Below are 18,487 nucleotides of genomic sequence, written 5' to 3'. Positions count from 1 at the left end.
ATCCCTTCAAACATGCCCACTCTCTTAACCCTGGGGGCGTTATAATGTGACGGTTTATATTTTGTGGGAAACAAAAATTTGTTTCTAAAGAAGACTGATAAGTGTTCTGTAAAATCACGTATCTCCCCCCCCTCAAAAAAAGCTATAACTTTATGCTTAAAAAGGTCGTTTGCCAAATTATTATTAACAATGTTTCTATTCTCAAATATATTTATTTCATAATGGATTCTCGTCTAAAGTTGATTGCTTAAAGTGAATGTCTACATTCCTTCTTATACATTCGTTAAGCCTACGTAGTGGAAGGGCAAACCTTGTTTTTATCATTTAACTATAACAAATACTTTGTGCATGTATTTATATGTAACATTTAGTTGCTTTTTGCGTTTTCTATCGGGAAATTCTATTCTAAGTCAACCGAAGAAGCAGTGACGGTGACAACTTTACTTTTCAGGAAAAGTTAACTGTGTGTGTGTATCACTTAGTGTGGTCTGTTTACTTCGTACGACTAAATAATGCACTAGAGATAAACTTAGTTTTCGACAAATAGGACGTCTGTTTTGCACCATTAGATGTGCGTCGTCTCTGGCTTAATTTAAAATTCATTAGCAAATAAGCATTCAAATTATAAAAGAATTGAATGTTTTACTAATGTCAAAAAATGTTGAAATATGTAAGTACTTGATTGTTTAGTTGTTTTTTTTAGACCAATAATAGAAGTTTTAAAGAACCTGTTACAGATAGGATGTAACTACTAGCATAGGTTATCACTAATAATCTAAGAATTTTCCCTTTTTTTACTAATGTGGCCACACTGTCTGAGGACTTGTAACGCTAAAAATTAGACTTTGATACCAGAGATGGACAGTGTACTGATGTCCCATTGTATAACTCCGTGGTAAATACCACAGGTAAGCGGGTTTATACGTAAAACCATGCTTTTTGTTATGCAGACACGTTTTCCTCGGGTCTCTTTTTTTTTTTATCATTTTTTTTTAATTTTGCACGAAAAGTTGCTGATAACCAGCGGGAATTCTCAAAGCCCGCGGCACTTTATTTTGAGCAGGATTAGAGTAAATTAATCTGAGACCATGAGTGTGGTCAGACACATCAATCGAAAGGGTTTGATTTTCCGAGGCAAAAACTTTAATTAGTTTTCAAATCGGTCAAGAATTGACGAAACTGAAGCTAAGTCTACTTGAAGGAGGAAACAAAACCCCAAAAAACCCCAGCCACTCCATAAGCCGCTTATCCTAAAATTAAAAACAAAATTATTTACCAGCAACTTTCGGATAGTTCATTAAAACTTAGAAATCATGATATAATTAACAAAACGGGCAACGTTGAAGATATATTTTCATGAGCATTGACAAGGGCCACTAAAATGTGTTCGTATTGTAAATACATTTTCATAATGAATTAACTTGGGCCACTAGAAACCGTTGTGTGGTCCTTTTGAATATCCTTGTTGATCCATTTAATGCAGTTACTGAGGGTACGATACAATGTATTCGAACGTGTAATGTGTATCATGAAGAGGGAATGGAACATAAAAGTACAAGTACAGTTTTTTGCCAGCTGAGACCAAGGGGCTCTAACACCATGGAATGAACGTTTCCGTTCATCTCCATGTCGTTGCTTTATGACGTGTGTTCATCTGTTCCAGTTATTTATACAATGGTTTCTGTTGTTGTAAAGATGGCTGGCATTTCAGCGTCATTCGTTGGAATAAAAACTGATTCGTAAGTGGGGGGACTATTGTAAGCTTTATTGATAACTTATTGAAAAGGTCACGTAGTCGCTATGTTTTTGTTTTAAATATTTCGCAGAAATTTTAACCTCCGACCCCATCGTTCTAATGTAATATTCAAGGAAATTTTTTTATCCCTAACAGCATCGCTGTAAGGTGTGCTGTTGAAGTTTTGACCATCATAGTAATGTGATATATTACTAGGATGTTAGGCTTACGTACCTTCTTTCTGACATTGAATTTTAGTCCACTCTGTTTAATAAATACTTTTTTCTTAAGGGAGGAACGCGTACGCATGCGCACATTCATTGAATGAAATATCTGGCCACAGCAGATTCCTATTTCTTTATTCTTAGTCTAGGGGTTAACTCTTCCAGACTGAATTAAAGGGTTCATGGTCCATAACTTCTGCTACTAAAAAGTTGCTCTGCTCTTTGTAACGGCGGGTGAGCTGTAACATATAAAAGATAAACAAGAGTTTGTGGTGTGTACTGTAATGTAGCTGTTTTCTGACTAGTCTATCAATTCAAACTTGTCGTAACTCTGCTCTAAACCTTATGTTATTACATAAATTGAACTACTATAACTCCGGCTTATTAATTCGTTTATATTTTCATTTCATCCATGGTTAGGGCGCTTGACCAATCTGAACATCGCAGGCTCGATTCTCTGTCCCTCCAAACATGCTCACCCTGTCTGCTGTAGGGGCTGTCATTAACTGTCTTCTCTCTAGTCTGTCACTTAAGTGAAAGACAGCTAATGTAGGTAGATCTTGTGTGTGTGTGTATATGCTTATCGAAAAGAAATTAGTATTTCCAGACTGGGTATATATAAATGCTGTAAAATATGTTCTGTGAATGAGCAAAATAAAGTAGGGCAAAGAAATTTACAGTAAAAAAGCGTTAAAGTGTGTATGGAGGTTTGCTTCAGCGTGCTACAAAACCAAGTTAATTTAGCCTTATCCAAGGAGAACGTACACGCGCTGTTTCTGTTACCACTGTTTGTCGCTGTATTGCATCCACGTTTTGGGTTTACGAAGAACGTAACTATTGGTTCATGTGGTTGCACATCTCGAATCAAGATTGAACGAACACCTTTTATGTTTGGGCTGCCTCTACCTTTTTCGAAGCTTTCTTTGTAGAAAGAAAGAAAACAACAGGGATTTTCTACCCGGGGAGCAGGAATGCTTGACGTTGTTGATATGGGCCAATGGGAGCTCTTCGGAGAGTTCCGCGTGCACCTGTGCTATATAACTTCTCTCCATGTGCATACTTTAGTGCGAAAGGAAGGTGTTTTTTTTTTTCCATTCGTTTATCAAATCATACTCTTCCATACTCGTGTCTGAGTCCCCCCCCCCACAGTATCTCAGCTTTAACTCAGAAGGCTAGAAACGCTAAAAACCGGGTTAAGCACATTATGCTTTGTGCTTAACTACAAACAATATGCTAAGATTTACAACTTTTGTCGATAAGTTGTTTCTTTTATAATTTCCTCCCTGGATTCTGATTGAGTTTTGTAAGGCTAGAGGAACAGCACCATTAATTCAATTGATGGAAATACTCTAAGTTACTATCAGATCCCGATTGACGTAAGTATCGTAAGTTGCTCCAACAATGTATCCTGAGCTGACGGAAATCTTGTTGGTTACTAGTACGTGGTTTTATCCCAGGTCATGTAAACATCATATATATTAGTACTAGTACGTCTGTTGTATGTCTGTGTAACTAATTTGCAGAGTGTTGATGGATCTTTACATAAATTGATATGAAGTCCATGAGAGAGAGAGAGAGAGGGTAAATGCAGATGTTCATTTTTGCAGGTTTTATAGGCTTTTTTTAAATTACAACTTTGCCCCCTGGTGATAGATATTCGCCAAATTCTGCATGAATGTTTGTCGAGTCCATTCGAAGATGTATGCAAACTTGCGATTTCGCATATTCTCTTTGCAGTTTCTGTGGGCGTTTTGTAAAATTTACGTGTGGGGGAAACAATTTGTCCTAAGATAGCTTTCACTGAACATTAATTTACATAACTTCCGTCCAGGGAACTGGTACTCCAAATAGTGTGTGTCAAAATTATTTTGAAATTTGGTGTCCTTATAATTTTTATTTTGAAATAAATTCATTATTGTTTTATAGTTCTGATTTTAACTGTCCTAGTCAATTAATGTATATCGTAACATTAGATATACTGGTATACGTACGCACCAGGTGTGTTTCGTCTTTCACAGGTTCTTTCCACTTTTTTTTTTTTTTTTTGTAATTTATTTCTCAACAATGTCACTAGGTGGAAGCACGTGTAATACTTGGATTTTATTTTACTGCAATGTTGTGTTTAGGCTATCGATAATTTTGACATTGTATATTTTTTTCAGTAAAATTAAACGTATTTTTAGATGTATGAACAGTTTTATGGTTTGTTGTTATGAAATATAAAGTTTCGGTTTCTATCATTGTAATTAACAAAGTTTTTATTTTGAGCTGAGTATAGAATAATTTCTTTTAAACTTCTGATCACTTAAAAAAACAAGATCATTCGCCACCTGTTTAGTTTCTTCAAACCACGTGTGTACTATCTAATTCGAAAAACTGTAGTATAGTCACATGCGTACTGAGTAACTTAAGGCATTTTACTAGTTTAATAACAACACACCAAATGTGGTCATTAAGCCCCTATTTTTTGTGTTGATCTCGGGGGTTTATAAATCTAAAATTAGAGTTTTGATTCCTGTGGTGGGCTAACCTTTCAACTTGTTGCATGTAGATATTGTATGTGGCGCGTATATATTTTATTTTCAGTAAACAAAAGCGGTTTATAATTTACTTGGGTACAGGGAGACTGCAAGTTTCTCAGCTGGATTTAGAAATAACTGAAGGTAAACACAATTTCCTGTTTACCAAATTACTGCCAATACAGACAAATTTAATTATGTATAAACAACAACAACAAAAACAACTTGATGCACAGTTTTAGTGAGCATGCGCAGCAGGGTTTTAACTTGATGTAATCCAACGCTGACGGTTTCTGTTTCTGAGGTACTTTATAGATGATACTGTGTATGTTACAAGACTGATGACGAAGATCTTGTGTGAATGTCTGTAGATAGGTGTTAGCACGAATAATCTGATTTACTGTTTCTCTTCATGTATTCAACTTTCACCTCTACCCTCGTTCACGAGTCACAAGTTCTTGGTTTTGAACAGTGGTTCCCAACCTGTGGTCTGCGAACTATTTTTTTATTTTAAAATTAAGTAATACATGGAAGGGCACAGAATAATAACACGTCAAAAGCCTACTGTTCTATAACTGTTACAATTTCTCTGGCTCTCTACGTTTATTGGGTAGCCGGAATCTATTTAAAAACACCCAAAAAACGTGGATGCCTAGGGAAAAGTAAAAAATAAAATGATTCCTTGGTGGTGAAAAGGTGGGGAACCACTCACTGCATTAGACCATTAGCTTCATGCCTATAATATCTGGTCACTTACTATGTTAAAAACAAAACATTTTACGATCTGTCTCCTTATTGAATATTAATATGAAGAGATTGTTTTAATGTTTGTCGTTATGCGCCAACATGCACAATGGGCTAGCTGGACTATCTGTACTATGCCTACCTCGAGTATCGAAGCCGAATTATTAGCGTTTTTGAGCTGAGTCCAAGGGAGGGATGAAAGTGTGTACTTATCTGGTTATTATTATTTTCTTTTGTAATTAGTCGTTCGGACGTTTATATTAATCGTATTCTTGGTAACAATGCTGAGTAAAGTGTTTTGTAACAAGTTGAATCTGCAATAGTTACCCTGGAGGCTGGTTTCTTAAACACATTAAATGGGCATTTACCACGAATGAAACGACTAAACAACCTAGCTTTAACAAAACAAACTGTATTGAAACTTGTGTATTGAATATAAAGAAGCCATTTGTAATTATTAACCCCAATAATTAGTGTCTCCTAACATTTTTTCGCTCGTATGTTTACTAATCTAGATGTTTGGTGGTTCTGTGAACTTGGCTACTAGAAGTAAATACAGTGTCTTCCTGATTGCACTCTTGGTTTGTAGAACTTGGTTGCCAAATCTCAAGACATTGTGTTGATTCATGAACCTGGCAGGTGGCAGCACTGCCTGTGTAGGGATGCCTCGGATTGTTCATCAAAAACATTTTATCTCCATAACAGGTCGTCATAACTTTACGATACTATACATTGTTACCTCTGATTAGATTGTTTAGGCAGAGTATTCACGATGAAACTTTGTAGAATGGACGGCAACTGCCTGTTGTGGAGACAAGTGTAGAGGACGACGTTTCGAAAGTGTTCCGCCTTTCGTCTTCGTGACTCTACACTTGTCTCCACAACAGGCAGTTGCCGTCCATTCTACAAAGTTTTTTCAAGTGTTACCTTTTTTATAACAATATATATGTAACTACTGAGTCACAAGTTCTGGTAATGTGTGAAAATATTATAGTAAATAATGTTAACTTGCTGTTCTTTTTATATTACATGATAACTGAATAACTAAAACAATGGTGTTAAACAGTTTCATTGAGGTGACATTTTCAAAAAGAGTATCCATTTTTATAAGTATTATTAATAACTAGTAATTTAAAAAAATAATTCTAGTGTAAACAATGTCAGCTTTCTTGCATACATTTGGTGTTTCTTTAAAATAAAATTACGAGGTGAAACGGAAATTACCACTCTGTAATAGATAATAAATATTACAGTTGGAACTTCGTTGTATGTAGAAGTGTATATAACTGTACTATGTATATTGAAACACTGCATTAAAAATATGCAAACAAGTAAAGAAAATTTCTGTAAAGGGAGTAAATGTATGGATGGCTAATTTCAAACAAGATGGTAAAGATAACACTTGTATCATTCCTACATAACACAGGCTCACAATGTAGTAGAATTTTAAGATAAACTCTGTTGTGACTCGGTAGTTATATGTTAATTCTTGTCTCTACTGTAGGGATGACGATACAACTGCCATCTGTGCTTTTTCAAGGATTGATATTAACCATCTCTACATTTACTTGTGAAATGTTTGTACATTGTTGTATAGAAATTCGCTGTCAGAGGTCGAGACCTTTCAGCCTCCCGAATACATTGTTGATTTGTTGAACCTTTTAGTGTGGGTAGTTGGTTAGAATCGTGGACACTTTGAGCAGTATGTTATAAAACCGCGGGACATTGAAGTGGAAGTTGTGAATCATATATTTTATCCAGTTTGTTGATATGGGAAGTAATTTATTTTGGTAATGATTTTTATCTACTTAAAATCTTCAAATGTGATTGGTCAAAAAATTTGGACTGTTGTAAAAGTACTTTTAAGTAGGGAGAACTAGGGAAATCCTTTAAAGGGATTTTTTTTGTTGTTTTACGTTTTTATCCAAACTAATGCAATGGTTGATTTTTAAGGTGCCACAATTTGTTTAATTTGTGTTTTTTAAAGCTGCTAGCTCAACAACATTGATTACTCTACTTCTACCGTTGCCTGAAATTAACAGGAGAAAACGGATCGTAAATTTTAATCATTAAGAACCATAGTAACGTGTGATACAGTTTTATCTGAAGCTATCCATCCATCAGCTCACGCTTGGAACGACCATTGGTCACTTCAGACAACAGTAGTGGGTGGAGAAACGGTTGACAGGCTTGAGGCTCGTGGGCCTGTCTGTTGCTACTAGGGAGTGGCAAGCACAATTATGGAGAAGTTTGTAACGTGAACACAGCTAGTAGATCTATCCGCCCAGTATTAGATTAGATCATAATATATATCACACTATTTAACGTCATCCTATTGATCCGCAGGAAGGAAATTATTCTGAATGTAACTTAGCTCAATATTAACAAGCAGTCAGCGTAATGGATCACAATTCATCTTATGTCATCGGGGTAGCTGATAACCACCCGTGCGCGCGCGTTACATCACATCTGAGGTAAACTGCATGGAAGAAACGACGTTGAGACTTCGTTGGCTTCCTCTCCGATGGTGTCATTATTTCAACATTTGATTGGGAGGGGGGGGGGGGGCATTTAAACATTCTAGTGGGGGCATTTTAACTTTCTAGTGTACCCATGCTTAACTCTCCCACACTTTCTATCGGTTACTATGGGAAGGATTATCTACGACCTAAGCGTACCGATATCGTTCCATATTAGGTGCGATACTTTTGTTTTATTACTTCCCACCATTTACACCACCTATTTTTAAGCGTCCTCGTGAGCATCTGTCGGTTTGCATTTATTGAGATCAACTTTCCGCTTTTTGAGGTGTTATAAAAGAACTATTCAAGATTCCTTGGCTTGAAGAATATAGGAGTCTTGTTCGATGAAACTCGCATTTCATCAAGGGGGTGGGAGGTGGATTGGCCCGGTACTACTGTATTAGATTTCGTAGCTGGCGAGGTATCTCCGAATTCGCGGTATACCCCTCCCCAAAAAAAAAAATCGTGCCTTTTTTTTTTAAGCTGCGGGTGCGTTATAGGAGAGACAATCTCTTAGCGTGAATTGTCGGTGGTAGTCCAAAATTAGGGCTTTAGTTCCGGATTCTATAGCTGACGAGCTATGTTAGAATCTGCGCAATATTCCCCCGTCCCCTCCAAAAACACTGCACTTTTCAAAAGCTGTGGTTACGTTTCACGAGTAACAGTCAATCTCTTAGCATGAGCTTTTGATGGTAATTCAAAACTTAAAGGCAGAGGTAGATAGCTGTAATAGCTTTGCCATTAAGTACAGATTACAAATCCTTTCTCGTGGCGTCACATCATGCTTGATCGAGGCATCTTGATCTATCGTGAAATCCAAATATTTCATGTGTGGAGCTCGTATCAACCAATACTGGAATATTTCATGGATTTACTGCATTTTGAAAATAACCTTGTGATAATTAAAGGTGAGTGTTGTTTCAATAGCCTTGAACTTCTGATTGTTTGATGTTTAAAAAAAAAATCGTGATTTGTTGAAATAGTATCAGAACTTACTGTTTGTGTGCGTTTAAGTACGATTGTGTGAAATGTATTGTACAAGCCATCCTGACCACCTGGTTGAGCTCGTGTATGGCTGAAAGGATAGCGCAGCAAGATCGTTTAACTGTATCTCCTCCTCCCCAGGTGGCACAGCGGACTTAAACCCTAGAAATCGGATTTCGATACCCAAAACTCAGTGTTATTGTAATGAAGCTAGGTGTAGTTCCTGACACATTAACAATGCGGTAAAGAAGGATTCAGGCTTAAAGGCTTACGAGTCGTCGACTGTTTAAAGTTTCAGTAAAAACTACACCAATGGTTGTTCCTTCGAGAAAGACTTACTAAAGTCTCGATCGCATACGTGTAAATAAACGCGTGTAGCTTTATTGGTTGTGCCTGTGATTAGTGTAAATATGGTCTTGGATGTCTCGTCCTTGTACAATGGGGGGCCTGAAGAAAGTGCAGCAACGTTTGAGGTTTAACGTTGATGTCTCGTTCCCTTTGCAGATGTTTGTTGCAGTGAGAATTGCAGTATTGGGCAATAGCGTATAATGATGACTGAGATGCCCAAGATTAACAAACCCTGAAACATTCTTCTTCTAAAACATAATTAATCATTGGTTATTGTCTTTTCATCTACTTCTTGCTCTGAATGCTTTTCTTTGCATGTTTTATTTTCTCTTCTTCCTTCAAGTATCTTCATATCCTCAAAGTAACATCCCTGGAAGTTAATATGAGGGAAATCTTCGACTGATATATGCTGTACACGTAATTTAACCCTAGACAAAACGGCATGCTCACGTTGCTATAACTGTTGAGATCTAGGACTGCTGTTTTCTTTTTGCCCATTATTAGTACCATTCTCTGGTTTCACGTGTCAAATGAATATCTCCCTCTTCCCACGAACGATCTTAAACCTAACTCTTGTAACCACTAGAGAAGAGGGAATCAACTGCATTTGTTGCAGAAACAGTTTTTAAAAGGTTTCTTCAAATCCTACACACTTGTATTCAGGGTTACTTTTTATAAAGTAAAAGCGTGTTAAACGATTATCTTCTATGCAATTTTTTTTCATTTGTGATCAATAAATACAAACACACGGTCCATTTGTTTTATACTGTTGGTTTGGTTATCACAGTTCTATCCAGAACTTTAAATAATTCGCTTTTGTTCAAAGTACACACAAGTTGGTCCATTTACTTTAGAACTCTGCTGACAAGACAAGTTATTTCTTCCCTATTCTGTTATCACAATACAATCTGTAATAATTTCACTTTAAAATCTACCGCTACACGCTCTTTACGGCTAACTTTACAATCACGCAGTCTAGTAACATGACGCGATATTACAACAATCACCAGTTCACAACAACTGAAGTACACAAGAAATGATTTGTAAACAGTGGTGTAAACAAATATGCAATAAATAATCGTTTCTAAAAATAACTTTAACACTCTCGCTATACTTTAAACGTAAAGAGCCATGTATATCTAAGAGCCAACACTAGTATTTGATAGATACTTCAATAAGTGAAAATTCATAAAATTTCCCGTACATTTGAACGAGAAGAAAAGATTGTCTGGAAAAAAGTGACTTACCCAAAAACTTGTCAAAGTTTTACGTAACCAACATATTTGGGTCATTTGTAATCTTTCTATTTACTGGGCAAGCTTTTCCAAAAAACTAAATATACTTGTGTTAAGCTAATTTATTATTTGTTAATCTGTTAAACAAAATTTATTAATGGTGTTTTATGTTGAATATCTATTATTCACTGATCTTTTAATATTTTTGTTAATTTATTCTGATAATATTCTTTTAATATTCCTATGTATTTTTATCCTAATTTGTTCAGTCTTTAATATCTTCCATCAACATTTGATTCTTTATTCTTGTTGTGCTATATTTATTAATTTCTTCCGCCAACGTTGTTTTTATCTTGTACTCGATTGGCTAGAATTCGTGTGTTCAGGATTGATAAGCTAGAGGTCAATGGTCAACTAGCAACCATCTTCGGTGCATCAGCTGAACCTTTTCGTGTACAAACTGTCATCTATCATCTTGTGATTCGAAAATGTAGGCTTAACGTATGCAGACCTTGTTAAGCATTTCCAAATATAGTCATCAGGTGATTAAAAAATTGAGTGGAAATCTTTAAACTATCCTTCATTGGTTCGTCCATCTATCCCGGTTATCCGCGTTTAGGTTTGAAGTGTTGAATTATTTAAAGCTAATTACGTTAGAAAAAACACTATTTAAATAAGGTTATTTGACACTGATACAAGTTATTTTCTCATTTATCTTCTGTTGTAAACTGTTATTAGAATTCAGAACGTACTAGTTATTAAATAATTCCAAACGTGTATATTCTACAATATAAAGAAGTTGTTGTTTCATGCAGAATAGATGTAACGAAACCTAAATAACATTACCCATCAAAAACAATAGTCGTATCACCGTATCGAATCTACGAGTTACTTCCTGTTTTTGTTTCATATCGTGAAAAATCCATTATTGTATTGTTCAATCAGTCTAAACAAATTAAAGTGGGAAAATCGTAGTTGTGCCTCCCCTTTTTTATTAATGGTGTAAACTACTGTTAAGCAATCGAAGTAACATTCGTGGTTATTTTTTAAATAAACACCAAAGACGAACTCAGAAGCCTGTATAACAATAGATATAAAGACGCGTCACGAACTCGTAAATCACGTATGTCGAATTGTTCGTAATGTTGAAAAGGAAAAAAAAAACTGGAAAACAGCTTAATATTCGGCCTGTGTTAGTGGGCTAATCTTATACTGGAAAAGAATGCGCTGTCAAAATGAATCGTAAGCTATGTACGTCTGAAATACACGTAAAACACGTGTGCGTATTAAAGTATTTCTTTCAATTCATACATATTGCATAACATTTGGTGTATTTGTAGTTAGTCGTCGATTTCCCACCCACTCACCCCTTTTGTGTGTAAATGTGTAATTTGTGTTATAAAACCAACTACTGCGGCTAATGGAGTTATAAATAAATCGAAATGTAAACAAAAACTATTTTTATGGTTATAGCATGAAAGTATTACAATTAGGTGTCAGCCACTATAGATTTGGTAAACGCAAACGAACGTGGCAGGGGTTTAGTTTAGATTTGGTAAAATCTACGGTTTCGTTTATAAATAAGCATTTATTAACCATGATCAAACGCGACCTGTCGTAGATGAGGAACGCCAGTTTCTCATAACAGCGAGATTTGAGTCTGAGCTCTTCCAAGACCACAACTTAAGTCTTGAAATGGTTGCATTTGGTTTTGGTTAACTTAAAGCCCGTATACCAGCCACGCTTTCATTAAAAAACGTTTATAGACAAATTAAGGTTTGTAATGAAGGCGAGAAACCTGTGTTTCTGAAACATTATGGCCTTAACTTAATGCGATTGGATAATATTTTATACATCGTGACGTCATTACTAAAATATCCGCGAATGAAAACGCGAGATGAAATATTGCGGAATTAAACATAACTGTACCACGTGACCTTGTTAAGTATCCCCTGATTTTGTGTGTAGGATGTTTACTCCTGGTGGAAAATAAAAACACCTAGGACCAGCTGGAGTAGAATTAACTTCTTAAACACCTTGTTGCTTGGTTACCTTGTCTGGAATGTTAATTATTTAATACAAGTACGATTTCTCAACCATGTGGGTAAGCAAGCTTGCCCTAATACGGTAAAGAACAAAGGATGCGCACAACCAGCACCGCGTTTCGAGACTGCTTCCGGTGAAAAAAACAATAACAAACGAACAAATACTCGAATATTCATCGAATAACAGACTTTTTTTAGTATTTTAAACTGGTTGTCTCTCTGCATCGTCAACATTGACGTCCTTTTTTTTTTTTTTGCTAACATTGCAGTCTAATCGCTAACGGATCGAGTTTTCGATTTTCGCTGATACGAAAACTTTGCTCTAGATTAGGCGGCCCGGCATAGCCAGGTGGATAAGGCACTTGACTCGTCATTGGAAGGATGCGGTTTCAAGTCCCCATCACACCAAACATACTCGCACTTTCAGTCGAGGGAGCGTTATAATGTTACGGTCAATCCCACTATTTGTTGGTAAAATAGTAGCCCAAGAGTTAGCGGTGGGTGATGATGACTAGCTGCCTTTTCTCTAGTCTTACATTACTTCCAATCAGTCGGTTCAAACGTGACCTAGCAGTTAATGTGGCCGTACTTAATCCGAGGATTCATGGTTCGAGTCCCGTTTGGTGTAGCGTGTGCGCTTTGAAAGTGAGCATCAGTTTCTCGTATTCGTTCGGGTAAGGGTAGTTACATAGTTAGCTGTTGATTGTCTAATCTCCCCCCAGTCTTATTAGTTGAGTACGGAGATAAACACGTATATAATAACGTAACCGTTGTGTAACTTTGCTCGAAAACATTAAATTTCAATCATTGGGTCTATGTGCATGCCATCCTTCTAATGGGGTATATGTCGTAATGAATATACGAGAAAGCAATATTCATATTAGCTCATTTTGTATACATTTCTGGTAAGCTTTGTTGATATCAACCTCACTGCAGAGCCCCAAGGTAGCCGCGCCCCCTTCTTTCGTCAACTCTAGAGATATGTTAAACTATTGGTGAACGATTTACTTTGCGGTATTGTTTCATTTTGTTTTAAACTTGTACACAGTGTGTGTGGAGAGACGTTTCTTGAAATGGGCATTACATGTCTGAAGTTGAAATGGTTTTGTTAAAAAACGCAACAAAAAACATGTATTTTACTTTACGAGAGTCGAGTTTTTGAAACTTCATTTTGTAAAGCAATAAATCGAAACGTCCAATATAAAAGCACCAAATTTTTATTGGCAGATTTATATGAATCTCTAGTTTGTCCATTCTTATTTTGGATACTTCTGAAAGGAGTTTTCTCGCGCAACGTGTAGATTTCCTGTGGCGCCCCCTGTATCTCCACTCGCAACAATGTTTAACTTAGGGGCCGTGAGAAGATTTAGGGGGAAAAAATTATTTCAAAAATAATATACTAGAATGAACAACGCCATTGTAAGCAATACAGTGGGCACACTTATATTCAACTAAGTTTTTTTGTTTTTTTTTTGGGGGGGGAGGGTTGGCGATCGAAAATGTTTGAGAATTACTGGTGTACGAGACCAGAATGTCTTCATTAGGTACACTTAGAATCAACATTCATCTTGTCTAACCTAATCTGCACGTTAAGTGGCTCTCCCCCTTTTTTTTCTTTTTGACCCAAACCGTAACCTGCCTAAAACCGTTGTTGTAATCATGTTGTTTTTAAAACGCTTCTTTTATACTTGTGTATAAATCTGGTAATGAATTTTATATATATGTACTTGCCCAGGTGTATGTATAGCCTGAAGAATTTTTTTTCCTTGAGTTTTGCCATCGGTTCTTAAAAGCTTGTGTTTAGTTAAAACGGTTATAAGCACACACAAAGCGTTGTGAAGGGACCAATCGGAAACTTGTAGGTGTAGAGATACTTTCTGTGGGTTGCCCATTTTTAAAAATTGAGTATTGCTGTAGAGAGTGGCACGAAAGGGAAAAACATGGGTATAATGAATAGAAGGTGAAACCCCGTCGTCACACCCAACCAACCCTCTGGTAACTTACGATCAGTCAGAGTTTGAATTCCTTAAAATGTTAATTATGTCAAGTAATCCCAACTAGATGTCCCCTGAATCCCCGGTTGGTGTCTTAAAATCGGAAAAACATGAGCAACTATCATACCGAACGCCGAAAATTCCTGCGCCTATAGGCCTGACAGGCCTCGAATCTTTTAAGCAAATAGCGACGTCTCTGATTCTCCCAAACGAACGACTCAACTTTTAAACAGTATCTATTTACTATATAACAACCTTTTATATCCAATTGACGGGAAAACCCTTATTTATAATGTGGAAAAAATGATACTTTAAAATCAAGAATAGAAAGAAGAAAGTTAATAATTCGAGGTGTAAGGAAGCTTGGAGTCAACAAATTTTACTTCTGGTGTGGTGAGGGTGTTTTTGTAGGTTTGTGTTCACTTGTCACTTTTTCGCTACAGATGCTAAATTAAAGTATTGTTCTAAAACTTTTTGCTTATGATCAAATGTTAATTTACTTAGCATCTCGAGCGGCCCTCTTGAAGTGTGTTCTCTCGAGTCCCAATAAATCTCAGTTATTTAGTTCAGGAACAGCTTGTAAACACTGTCTAGTCGCGACTCAGTAAATAGCTTTAGTGGAGGAAAACATCTGGTTTACCTCCATACAAGTTTATTTCTGTATTTTTTTTTTTAAATCAAAATCTGTTCTCGACCCATGGGGTGGTAAACTCTGCTCTAGATGAAGTTAAATATATCGACACACCAGACTTGAATGCATTAATTTTCTTATATTGTAGTATATAAGTTTTAAAATGTTTTTAAATTTTTAAAATAACTGAAAAATGCGTAACATTTTAGATGGGTTTGACAAACGTTAAGTTTTAAGTCCATTCTTATGTTTTGGTTTGTCGGTCAGCGTTTAATGTTTCGTAACGCAATCCGAGGTATTTTTAAATACCCTTTATAACCAGGTTAAGTTGTGAGATGTTAGTCAAACATAATTAAGTTGAAATATCTGCTATGCTGATACGGAAAAGTTTTGGGATTTTATTTAAAAGGTGAAATTGTAATTTGTTACTTAACAACAATCATTGAGTTAAGTTGTGCGCGCTGTGCAAGTTTTCGTTTTCAAGGTCACTGGGTGTGACGTTCCTATGTGTTGAGAATGTATTTTTTCTGAAGGTATGTTAGATGATTTATCTGATTATTCAAGGGGTATAAATCAAGTTTATTAAATACTGCTGTCAGTCTATACTGTATCTACCTACACCAACTCTCGACCGTAAAAGATGGCCCCTAGGAACTGTCACTTTATCATTGTTGTTTAAAGTGGACGTAGTTAAAAGTTTCACAGGTTCTTTGGAAAAAGCTGTTAACATATTTGACTTGCGTACAATTCGTAACAAAATATATGTGGACTTCACAGGAGTAATCTGTATATACAAATTAACGAGCGCCACCTATGTGTTGACCTTTTGTAACGGGCGCAAGATATGGACAATATTTTCTAATCGTCCACTGTCCTTTTGTACATTCCATCTCTCTATTCTTGGGCCCGGCATGGCCAGGTGGTTAAGGCACTCGATTCGTAATCTTAAGGTCGCGGGTTCGAATCCCCGTTACACCAAACATGCTTATCCTTTCAGCCGTAAGTGCGTTATAATGCGACAGTCAGTCCCACTATTCGTTGGTAAAAGAGTAGCCAAGAGTTGGCGGTGGGTGGTGATGACTAGCTGTCTTTCCTCTAGGCTTACACTGCTAAATTAGAGACTGCTAGCGCAGATAGCCCTCGTGTAGCTTTACGCGAAATTCAAATCAAAACCAAACTGTTCCTGTCAGGTAATAACATCCGATGTTTACAAGCAAACTCGCAAAGTATGGCAAATTTAATACTTTGTTGCGGTCTAGCATTTATCACTACTGTATGTATGCATGTACTTTGAAACTTTGTTTAGGTCAGGGGTTCCCAACCGGTGGGTCCCGACCCCCCAAGGGGTCGCGTAGTCTTGTTAGAAGTAGCTTGGGATAACATTAATTTTATTTCATCAATTACATTTTCAAGTCACGAGTGCCAAAAGGTTGGGAACCCCTGGTTTAGGTAAAACTTTGACCGTGCGAGGATGCTATTATTTATCAGTTGTGGCGTTCACATCTACGTATGATTATATACAGACATTCGATTTGTGTACATAAACAATGAAGTTTTATGTTTTTAAACGTAAATTACACGTCACCGTGTATGGCTCTCTACTTCTCGCAACCGTTATGTTCAAGATTCTCGAACAGAATTCGCGAAACGTGAAATTACATCTGATTATGAACTTAGTTTGTCACAGGAATTTGACCATAATCCGAAAGTGATGTTGATTGATCTCATAGTGCTAATCAGACACTAATAACTGGCTATAGTTCAAAGCACAATGTCATCCCAGAAGTTAAGCTTTTTTCTTTCTTTTAAATAGGAGAATGAGGTGTTGACAGACACCTGTCAAACAGGTGTTATACACAGGTGATATACTGCGGTGTTATTCTCGATGCATACGAGAGCGTAAATAGCAGGAACCTAATATTCTACTTTGTATACGCGAGTCAATAACCTTGAAGTTAATCACGTGCCATTTCGCTGCCAGTAAATACACAGTTATATACGTTATAATACAAACGTACGTTTTGATACTTAAGCACACAACACTAACTTCTACACTGAGTGTTGTCATTTATCTCCCATAATCTCTAACTATTATTTCAAATTAACCTTAATACAAGGACTGGAGTATGGTTAAAGCAAAAATTAGTTATTCATTTAATGTATAATATAAGATATATATGACCTGTAAATGACTTAAAATTGATAAAAGTTGTAGATCGTAGAATTGATGACGTATTGCTCAGACCACTACTATATCTATCGTAGTCCAACCAGCCAGATGAGCATTGGCATTGTACGAAAGGCCTCATCGGCACTAGACGTAGATGTATCGTGGACGTATAATAACACGTTCTTCTTTGCCTTTCACTTATGGGTACTTAGGATTGAAAATAAGATAAATTCATACGACTTTGTGGGTACGATAAATTCATCCAGAAATGAAGACCCGTGCGATGAAAAATGTGGTGAGTTAAGTACATAGATGATTACATGTATTACAAATTTGCCATAACCTTAGTGCGTTTTCATATTATGTGTGGTACGGAGAGTAAAGTTCAATCAACTATAGAGTCAAAATTTATCTTTAATTTGGCAAATACAGCACAGGAAATGAGAATCACGTTCCGCACGTCCTTTCCAGTGGTTTTGGTTTATGTGTTGATGTACGATAGTTCTTAGAAAATTGAGTATGACGTAGTGCTTGACAAACCGCATATTTAATTTAAAACTTTCGTGTCTTATTCAACCTTCTATTGATTGATTTTGAAGTCTGAGCTAAACATACGTACATACCAATACACGCGCCAGTTTGGATGAACTCTCATAGTGTCTGATACAGATTCGTCGTCTGTATCAAATCAATATCGGAAACACTGGTAGATACGAAATTATTATTTCGGAGAAGATCAACAGATAACGAGTAAAAACCTAACACTAGGGGGCCCCCCAATAACAAGAAACCCACAAACCTTTCAGTACTCGTAATTTTAATGTTTATACAATTGTTGTTTTTGGTCAATGTGCTTTGTTTTCAGTATATCGTCATTTTGATATTTTTAGATACATTCGTAACAGAATATATTTAACTTTTTAGAGGACATCGACGATTGTGAATACTATTTCTTGTATTAACCGTAACCATTGAATTGCAAACTGAAACTAAGGTTTCATGATAACTATGTCCACATCGAAAGAAGTGGGATTTCGCTACCAGCTCAGAATCGAGGGACAAGTATCCCGAGTTCTCCATCAACCCTCTTTCCCTCTGGTTCCACCGTTGTAAGTCCATGTACCAGAGCTACAAAACCTAGCACCGGACCTGAATAACAATTAAAACTAATACGACAATTTTATTGAGATCCGACAGCCAAACTTCCCAGGAAAAATTAAAAATTAATATTTTCCAGAAACACCTAAAAACATCTTTTAAACAATTTTTAATGAATTTTCTCACAAAACCATCAACATTTTCACTTTTTTTTAGCCATAAGAGGAGTTATAACATG

At 36.3% G+C, this 18,487-nt stretch overlaps 1 long non-coding RNA gene across 1 annotated transcript in view; it reads left to right on the top strand.

Annotated features, from left to right (window-relative positions):
* LOC143238441 (uncharacterized) overlaps positions 1 to 18,487 on the top strand; it is a 55,142-nt gene that overhangs the window by 15,115 nt on the left and 21,540 nt on the right. The gene's annotated exons all lie outside the window — the stretch shown is intronic.

The sequence above is a fragment of the Tachypleus tridentatus genome, chromosome 13 (genome assembly GCF_004210375.1).
Source record: "Tachypleus tridentatus isolate NWPU-2018 chromosome 13, ASM421037v1, whole genome shotgun sequence".
Lineage (NCBI taxonomy): Eukaryota > Metazoa > Arthropoda > Merostomata > Xiphosura > Limulidae > Tachypleus > Tachypleus tridentatus.
The sequence above is the reverse complement of the archived record's forward strand: the minus strand, read 5'-3'. Positions and strand labels throughout refer to the sequence as shown.